The following is a 10,388-nucleotide window of genomic DNA, read 5'->3' on the forward strand; positions in this document are numbered from 1 at the left end:
TAATTTTAATACAAAATTAAGTGAGTTTTGAAATATTGTGTTTGCTCTTTTATTTCTGCTAACATAATATCATTGCATTTCTAATATGCTTTGTTCACCATCCATAAAAAATTTAAAAAGGCTAAAAATATCTAAAACACATTCACCCCCTCCGTGTTGTATTCAATTTCTAACAAGTAGTATCAGAGAAAAATCTGAAAGTAAACAGATCAAGATCTTGGAAGAATGAATACACAAAAGATAAGCAATATAAAGATACCAGCCTTTGATAAGACTAACTACACATTATGGAAAAAGAAGATGATGCTATTTCTAAGGATCGCCAATCCCTTATACATCCAAATTTTGAAGAATGGACCTTTTACTCCTATGTGTTAGGTCCCGTAAAAGGGCTATTTTAACCTAGAAGGGGGTTGAATAGCTTAATTACCAATTTAAAAATATTATGGCGTTTTGAAAATATTTATCCTATTTTAAATATTTTACCGACGTAGATTATATATGCGGAAATAAAAAGATAAGGAAGAAAATACCACACGAGAGATTTATCCTGGTACGCGATGGCGCAACCTCTAATAGATTCGCTCACCCCTACGTCCAGTCCCCGAGCACCTCTCCAAGACCCGAGTTTTTTCCTTAAAATAACCTTGCTCCTTACGTAGGCGAAGAAGTCTTTACAACCCCACAAATATCTGTCTTGGTGCGTAACTCCGGGTTACCACCTCAAAATAAATGTGCAAATCTACACGACCTATATTAGACAGTAACACCCTGTTATTTCTTCAAAGTTGATTTAGAACCCTTGGTGTAGTTTTTGTCGTTCTAAGCTTTTGCCGGTCTTGGATCTCAGTACTTGGTCTTGAGTCTTTCCTCTTCCTCACGGCGCGAAGAATACTAACTCCCGTTAGTACGTCTAGGACTTAGGTCTTAAAACGAGAATAACCTCACTATACTTCACCTCACTGCAAAACGAAGAAGACAATATCTATGAAACAATACCTGTAATAGATAAAAAGATTTTGGACTAGTAAGATACTTAATTAGACCGGATGACGTACAAATATTCTTAAATGAATATTAGTGTATACTTTTCTTTAGATTGAATAATATATCTTATTTCCGAAGTAATAAATATATCAAGTCCTTGGTGAATAGTTATCGCTTTCGGATGTTTGATAAAACAATTTCTCATTTAATATAGTCGTGTGTAGACTTTTATAAATCTAGAACGTTATACTTATTCTTTAACTATTTGCACTTATAAAATATTTGGCCGAGAGAATAAAAGGTGTGTAATTTGAACACGATATATCATAAAATATAAGAGCAGAGTTTTAATTATATTAGCACAATTTATATGTGTATATATATAATACAATATAAGCTTTAAGTTTTTCCCACGAAACACTGAAGATGCTAGTAAGGGAAATCGCTTAATTCTTATATGATTATATATATACTTATATTTACTTAAAAGCTTTAAGGTCTTCCCACGAAATACTAGAGGTGCTGGTAAGGGAATTAACTTAAATCTTTTAACTAAATATAATAAATATGTATATATAGATATATATAATATAAGCGTTAAGTTTTTCCCACGAAACACTAAAGGTGCTAGTAAGGGAAGTCACTTAAGTCTTGTTAAACAATTATAACAAATATATCAATATATGGCCAAAATAAGTGCGTTTAAATTTAAAGAATAAAATGCTAGCTTTGTAATTTAATTACCACGAAACACTAAGGTGCAAGTAAGGAATATAAACCAAGCGTTGTATGAAATTATCACTTCGTGCTAGAAGTGTATAATTTGTCGAATCTTTGTTCGATTAAAACAATCCTTATACGGATTTGGTTTTCTTTAATTTATTCTATATAAGAGCTTGTAGAGATGAAGAGAAGGTGGTACTAAGCTTCTTATATGAATATTAAGAGTGGTCGGTTAAGACTCAGACAAAAGCTAAGAGGTTTACCACTTTTAAGAGATGAACGGAAAAGTTCGCCAGAAAAATTTGCTGAAGGTTCGGCCGGATTTTGGTTTGTTGGTCGAACTTGGGCAGCCTTTCGGGAGGCAATAAAGTGGTGTGGATGAGCTTTGCTTGGGATGATAGAGTTTGGTTGGTGGAACTAACCTTGTAGATCAAAAACCTTGAATATATGATATATATATATACTTCTTGAAAATGCCCAGCAATTAATTAGCTCTTAGCTTGTATTTAAAATGGTGGGGTGGGTGTTTATTTATACAAGGAGTTAGGTGAAGGGAGTGGTTGAGATTGCGTTAAAATGAATGGTGGATGAAGAGAGTGGTGTGGATTGATGAGGTGGAGGATAAGGTGTGTTTGTTTGTAACTTGCATATAGGACAAACAAGAAAAATCCCAACAACTATTAATTATATAATAATGGATTTTAGCTTTTTCAATTAAATATTAATTACTTAATTAATTAAGTAATTAGCACCATTAAATATAACGACTTTGAAAACCCTATAATAAATACAACCAAAAATATGATAATTACCTAATTATCATAAAATGATGATATGAAAGTTTTGGTCAATTTTGGTCAAAGGTAGCTTGGTCAAACGCTCAGTCAAAGTCTTGGTTAATACCCCGAAAATCACACCCGAACAAAGTTTCTCAAAAAATTACGAAACCTTAACCATGCATAGAAAATACCATTTAAGTGATAAATCCTAAGTTTCAAGATTTTCTAGCAAGTGGAAGTATTTTATTTGAATTTAAATCGATTAAATTAGGGTTTGGTTCCAAATAAAATATGAACGATCTTTTATGAAAGCAGATAGACTTTGTTGGCTCAGTTTGGGCTATAATAAATACTTAGAATATATTTTATTAAATATAAAATATTTTGAAAGTGTGGGAAATATTTTTAAGTATTCAAAAGTATTTTCTCCGATAAATAATATATTTGAGATACGAGAGAAAATTACTTTGAAAAATATGAGAAGGGGGATAAAATGAGATATTAATATTACTTTATCAAATATTAATTTCTAAGAGTGTAAAATATATATTTGGATTTATAAATTTTTATGGAGTGAAAGATAAATATTTTACCCCTTTAAAAATATCTGTTTTTGAAATAATTTTAGCACGGGCCTTCTAAAGAATATCCAAGTTCTGATATTCCTTTTTCAAACTTGTTGCCTTATTAATATTGCAAGAGAGCCTAAGAAATATCACATTCCGATAATTCTTTTACGATCTCATTGCTTTGAAGTATATTCCTTTAAAAGTATATATTTTAATTTTCAGCAAATTGGAATATCTCTTGTATTTATATTTAAAATATAAATACATTTTGAAAAACATTTTTAAAATATTTTGCTAGATATGGCTTTTCACTTTTGATTATGTCAATTAAATTCATGCCTATTTGGAGAGGATATACGTGTTTTAAATTTTATGTTAAATTATGCAAATACCAAAATAAATAATTAGTCGAAGATGTCCTTCACTATGGAAAGAGTTGAAGAATCTATAAATGGAGACATGGTAATTCCAGCTCATTATGGCCCTAAAGATCCTTCAAAATAAACAGATATTGAGAAAGAAAAAGTCTCTCTTGACACTGGCTTACAATTAATTCTGATAGAGTCACTTGACAATTTTATGTACAACAATATTGTGAATTGTGATACAGCCAAGAAAATTTGGCAGAATATTGAGATACTGTGTGTAGGTACAGAGGAAGTTAGGTCAAATCAAAGAAGAATACTGGTTTCTCAGTATGAGAGTTTTATGGTAAACCCAAAGGAGAGTGTTACTAATGTGTTTGAAAGATTCAATAAGCTGATTAATAAGTTGCAGCTTCATGAAAAGTACTATGAAGCTGAGAAGGTTAACTTGAAGTTTTTGCTCACCCTTCTTGACCATCTTGAACAGAAAATTTCAGGTATAAGAGAAGGAAGAGACTTGAGCAGGATAACACTGAAGGTGTTATATGGGATTTTGAAAACATATGAATTGGAAATGATTCAAAGAAAATCCTTAAGAACTGGTCTAGGGCACATTGTTTATGGAAGAAGTGCACTAGTTGTTAATGACAACAATTCATCTGATGATGAATTAGAGATCCAGACTCCAGTTGTCTCAAGCATTGAGCAAAAGAACAAGGAACCAATGAAACAAGTCATTCTGGAACTTGAAGAAGATGAGTTCTATAAATTAGATGAACTGGATGAGTTAGATCAATCCATGGCTTATCTAGCTAGGAAACTCTCTAATACTAGAGTGAAAAAGCCAAAGTTCTTCAAGAGTAAAGGACAGACATTTAACAAGGACAGTATGTGGAAAGGAAAGGGACAGTACACTCCTGGTGGCAAAAGTGGCTACAAGACTGGATCTGTTGACAGACCAAAAATAAGATGCTTCAATTATGATGAATTGGGCCACTTTGCTACTGAATGCATGAAGCCTATAAAGGTGACGAAAGATAAAGCCTATCTTGAGTTGGAGGCAAAGTATGAAGCTCTCTTTAAAAAGCAACAGGGTAAAGCTTACATTGCAGAAGGAAAGATTTGGGATAATTCTGATAATGATGAAGATGAGGAGGTTGGAAATTATGCACTTATGACCTTGGAGCAAGGAAAGTCATCCTCATCAAAAATAGAGGTACCAGCTCTTACTACTATTGATTTAAATACAAGTTAATATAAAGAGACTGTTGAAAAAATGAGCATAGAGATGTTCGACATCCACACTAGCATGGTGGTAGCTACTGAGGAGATTAGTAGGTTGTCAAAAGCTAATGAGAATCTTGAGGTTGAGAAGCAAAATTTGGAACTGCAGCTTGTTGAGCTTGAAACTGTCAAGCAGGAAAATGAATATCTAAAGAATAAGTTGAAGTGTGCTAGTGAGATAGAAGCTGTGTTGAGGGAAAATATAGAAAAGAATGAAGTAAAGTTGAAGTCTTTCAGGAATACTTCTTAGTTAGTTGGTCAGTACCAAGAGAAGAACAAGCCATGTGCTAATATAGCCATTGGCCTTGACTATGATGCCTTGAAAAGTAACAAGAAGAATGAATGTGACAAGGACAAAGCAACTGTAAATGAAATTGTCCCAGCTATGCTGAGAAAAATTGACTCACCTTTGTTCAAGGCATGTGAAGTCAATTTCAGTGAAGAGAAGTTGGTCATCAAGCAAGAACTTGTAGATGAAGATGAAGAAACCATTCCTGCTACTGAAGGAAAGAAGAAGCCCATGGTAAACCAATCACCTAAGACACCAGTCAAGGAAGTCAAGACTGAGAATACAGGAAGGAAGAAAAAGAACAGGAATGGCAAGATAGGAGTAAACAAAAGCAGCAATTTTGCATTTGTTGCAGATGCCCCAGAAAGCAATGTCAAAAATATGGCTCAACAAATCATCTAACTCACCTTTGTAAAAGGGAGGTTAGCAAGACAAAAATTGGAGACTGCACGTAACTCACCTTTGTAAAAGGGAGGTTAGCAAGCCAAAAATGGGAGCCTGCAAGTACAAAGAAGCAAATGTAGAAGATGCTTACTCCTTCTGTGGCAAATTTGACTATATTGCAACATCAAAGTGATGACAAGTTGTCATAAATTGAGAGTATATTTGAAATATGTTAATGTTGAATCTACAGACAAAAAGGAAAATGCAAAACAAGTTGTTTACACTGTTCTTTCTGAATCAACACATTCTAATTCTGCAAATTCTGTCAGCAAGAAGATAGTACCCAACACTGCTTGGGTAGCTAAACACACTTAATCCTCATTGTGTGTAGGGAAAAATGAAGAGAGTCATATGGATCATAGATAGTGGATGCTCAAAACATATGACAGGTGATAAGGCCCTACTATCACAGTTTGAGGATATGGATGGCACATTAGTGACTTTTGGAGACAACATCAAAGGTTTCACAATGGGATATGGCGGGTTAATTTCTGGAAATGTTGTCATTGAAGATGTAGCACTGGTAGTTGATCTAGAAGTGAATCTCCTAAGTGTTAGTCAATTCACAGATGGAGGATTCAATGTTTCATTTGACAAAGGAAAATACTTGTTAGGTCCCAATGTGTTTGTAGAAGGGGGGTTGAATACAAACGTTACCAAATAATCGAATAAAATGCGGAATAAAAAATGTGAAACAAAATTCAAGTTAAATAAAAATATTATTAAACTTGAAATGTGTTACAACAACTGTATCGATTACAAGGTATTAATCTCAAATCAATTATCACAAATCTAGAATAAATTCGACATGAACTTTTTCTATTTTTGCAATAATTAGAATCAAATGCTAAACGCGATTTGAGATTAAGTTCTAGGGATTTTGATCCGCTAGATTGTTACACAAGAACAATATAAATAATTCTAGTGGTTTGGATTTAACATTAACAAACTAGAAATTATGATCTTTGAAATAAGCAGATGAAGATAAAATGTTTTGCTGCGGCTGCTGTCTCTTGTTCTTGAATAATGATTGAGATAATTGAAAGAAAAGTCTTCTGCTTCTTTTTAAATCAGCACAACAATAGAATTGAATTGGCATGACAATCCTATAGCTTGTATGACTTTCGGTAGGACAATTGAATGAACTAGCAAGACAATCTGAATGAACTAGCAAGACAATCAGAATGAACTAGCAAGACAATCAGAATGAACTAGCAAGACAATTACCCTCCTAGAGTAACTTTCGGTATGACAATGGAGAATGGCCTAGCATGACAATCGGTATGACAATCCAGATTGTCATGCTAGTTCATTTCCATTTGTTTTGCTGATTTAAGCCTTGAATTTAATCCAATTAAGCTTCTGAAAATTCCTAAAATTCCTAGAATTAATTCAGAATTAATTAATCAATTAATTCAATTAATAAATAAATTATTCTTCGCAGATATAATTTATTTTCTTAATTAAATTAGATGACTTAATTAATTAATAGAGAATTAATTCTAGTCTTGAGCAGCAACCATTCTTCTGCAAATCTTCTGAAAATCACTGAAAATTATGAATCAATTCCACCACTTCAACGTTGACACTCGATGTACTGTCTGGTTCATGAGTGACTAACTTCCGTGACGTTTCTTCATGTCTTGACTCTGACACTTTGATTTTCTTCAGATTAAATCCTTGTAATTTATTGATACCCTGACGAGATCTCTGTCACTTGATTAAATCCACGATCTTGATTTATATCACTGAGGCATGATCAACTTCTTGAACTTCTTCCAGTGAATTACCTCCTCAAGTCTGTAGATGAACCTTGTCTCTGAATCCTTTGACAGATATTACTTTGCGAGATCTCTCTGACGGTAGATCCACTATTTACTTATTACATTCTTATTTGAGTTGAGTTGAATCCTCGAATATACAAATAGGCTATGACATATGACTTACAATCTCCCCCTATTTGTTTGTTAGACAATAACACACAAATACCTAGAGGATAACTCAACTAACAAATAAGAAAAAGATATAAACATACATGCAAAGTAAATAGCAGAAAATTTCTGGATGAGATTTAACATTTTCCAGATTCCAAGTAGATGTTCCTCTAGACTGAACATATCTTCAAGTAGTTCCATCTTCATTTGTACAACCACATTTCCTGTTGAGAAGCCCATATCTCTTGCTTCTCCCCCTATGAGAATCAACTGATTAAAGAAGATCACCTTCGTTTTACCACCTCTCCCGTACAATAGGATCCGCAGATAAAAACCAATGGTTCTCCTCTAACAGCTTCTTCCCTTATCAGAAAATCACCTTGTGTTTACCACCTCTCCCATACAATAGGATCCGTAGTTAAAAACAACAATGGTGTGGTGTAGTGTACATTTTTTTTAGGATCTTTTTCTTCCTCCCTGCTATTTCTCCCCCTTAGTTGAGGAATCCTCCAAACTATTACTTAAGCTTTTATCTCCCCCTTAAAGAAGGAATGTATGCCGTCGTCTGAAGGAGTTCTCATATTTCACTTGGTTGGAAAAGAAATAACAAGTAGTTTCTTTTTCTTCCTCACTGTGAGTGTGTGATTGTGTTTTAGTGTACCTCACATGTGTTTCACTCTTCTCTCCACTCGTGTTTACACTCAATCTCACAAGTGTATCACTCTTCTCTCATAGCTCCATAATCCAGCTGTACCTGCAAGGAAAATCACCTTAGCCATCCTTTAAGGAGGTCACAGGTGGTGCAATGGGAGTTCACAAATCCCCATCCTTGTTAAACTCGTCAGATAAATCTGAGTCATAATTTACAAGTTGATAGTTTCCCTTTTAGGGTTCCAGATTTGAATTCTGGGAAGGTAAACAATGATCCAAAGAATTTAGCATAAAGATCAAGGTTCCCTTCTAATGTCTGTGAAGACATTTCCTTGTGACTCATCAGGTAATATCTGAATCATTGTCAACAAGTTGCCGATCTGCACCTATGTCAGATCCACTATCCGCAGATGCATTCAGGGGATTTAAGCCTGGGGAGGTAGACACTGACCACTGACATATGGCTTTTGGATCAGTATCCTCTCCTAACACCCGTAAAGGCAATTGGTCCACTAACGAACCTTGAACAATCGAATCTGACCTTAAAATGGTCGAAACTCTTGTTTCCGTCAACTCATCCTTTGTGTGTGTAACCTCTCCTTGTGCATCAAGAATTTCAGAAGTGGTGACACTACATCGGATACCTTGGCCGACAGGCAAAATTCAATAGACGCACCCTGTTGAGAGAATGAATCTAGTAACTGTTTTTGTACCTTTTCAGCCATTACATCTTTTTGAGAAGATGTATGGGGGCTAGCAGTTGTCTCGGTTTAAATACTACTCATCTATGTATGAGACAGAGCTACTGGGTTGACTACAGAACCTTCCTTATGTGGTGCACTAAGGCACTATCTCCCTCACGCTCATTCATACTACATTTAGTGGTAAGAGAGTGTTGGTTGGTTCTGTTTTTGTGTTTGTCTTTACAGTCTGGGATAGACGTTGTGGGTTTTCAACCTCATGACTGTCAATGAAAGAAAGTCATTGGAGACTGAACCTGTAACACAGAATATATGGTAATAGAGAGAAAATGATTTACAATAGTGATTTCAAAAGATTTTACATGAAATAAGAAATCACTAATGTAGAAAGAAGTTTAATTTTTGTTTTTCAATATGAATGAGTTTTTGATAAAACATTGATCACTTAGGGTAAAGTCTAAGTAATTCTCATTCATGTCAAAAGCTTACAAATATCTGCAACATAATGTTAACAAGATATCATTGACCGATACTTGTCAAGTACTTTAGATACTAATTGTTATGTTGCATAAACAATATACCACTGCACATATAAAACAATATGTTTGTGCCTAGTGATAAGATAGTTATTAATATGACGACTCTACTAGTTCATATAAAATTACAACTTCTGTTAGAGTGCCATACCATGTTCTTGACGATTGCTTGAGCAGTATACTAGTTCATACCAACCTGAAGTGAGATTGTGAAGAAGAGATTGCATAGTCCAATAGATCTGCAGCTGCAAAGTCCATGAACTGTGGTGCATTGACTTCCTCTTTTGACTCATCAACCAGGAGTACACTTGTACACATCTTACTAGAGTACAATTCCAAGTGTAATGTGCAGCAGGTGCCTGATATGTCGTAATATTCTCAAGTCTCGTCACTGGTGCTATATATTAGATACTGCTTCCTGATAATAACCTAGCACAATATACAAAATTACAATGATAACATTCCCAGCTTGCAAACAGCCATATCCCTCAGATAAACCTTTGCTGTTATCTCCAAAGGTAACCATGGGGCCAGCTTTCTCAACCACATTTGATAGCAGGGCTCTATCTCCGGTCATATGTCTTGATGATCCACTTGTCAAGAATCCACACTACCGGTTACACCTGTATACTGCCCTGCACTTCAAATGGATTAGACCTTCTTCGGAACCCAAACTTGGTTGGGCCCGGCATACTTGTAGAACTGTCCTTTGTCAGACAAAACAACATTTTTAATTTTAATGGTCTCAACATTCTCAATGACTGAACATTTGACCTTGTAAACAGCCTTAACAAATTTCTGTTTAAGCTTAGGCACAAATGTCTCCTTTCTAGCCTTAGAAGGACTAGCAGTCTTAGACCTATCATGCTTCTTGTTATTCACATGCTGACGAGGAGTAGTCTTATCATTAGACACATGCTTACCATTAAAATAAGCATACATCATATTAAAAGCACAAGACATACAATTAGAAACACCACATGCTTTATGAGAGTGATTAACAGCAGGCAATTTATGCATGGTAGACATGGCATTATTGTTATCCAACTCATGTGTGTCTGAGTTAGTCTCAGTTGCTTTCACAACTTTGACTGGAACTTTCGACTCACTTGACTTGGAAACAATC

This window comes from Apium graveolens, chromosome 7 (genome assembly GCF_009905375.1).
Source record: "Apium graveolens cultivar Ventura chromosome 7, ASM990537v1, whole genome shotgun sequence".
Lineage (NCBI taxonomy): Eukaryota > Viridiplantae > Streptophyta > Magnoliopsida > Apiales > Apiaceae > Apium > Apium graveolens.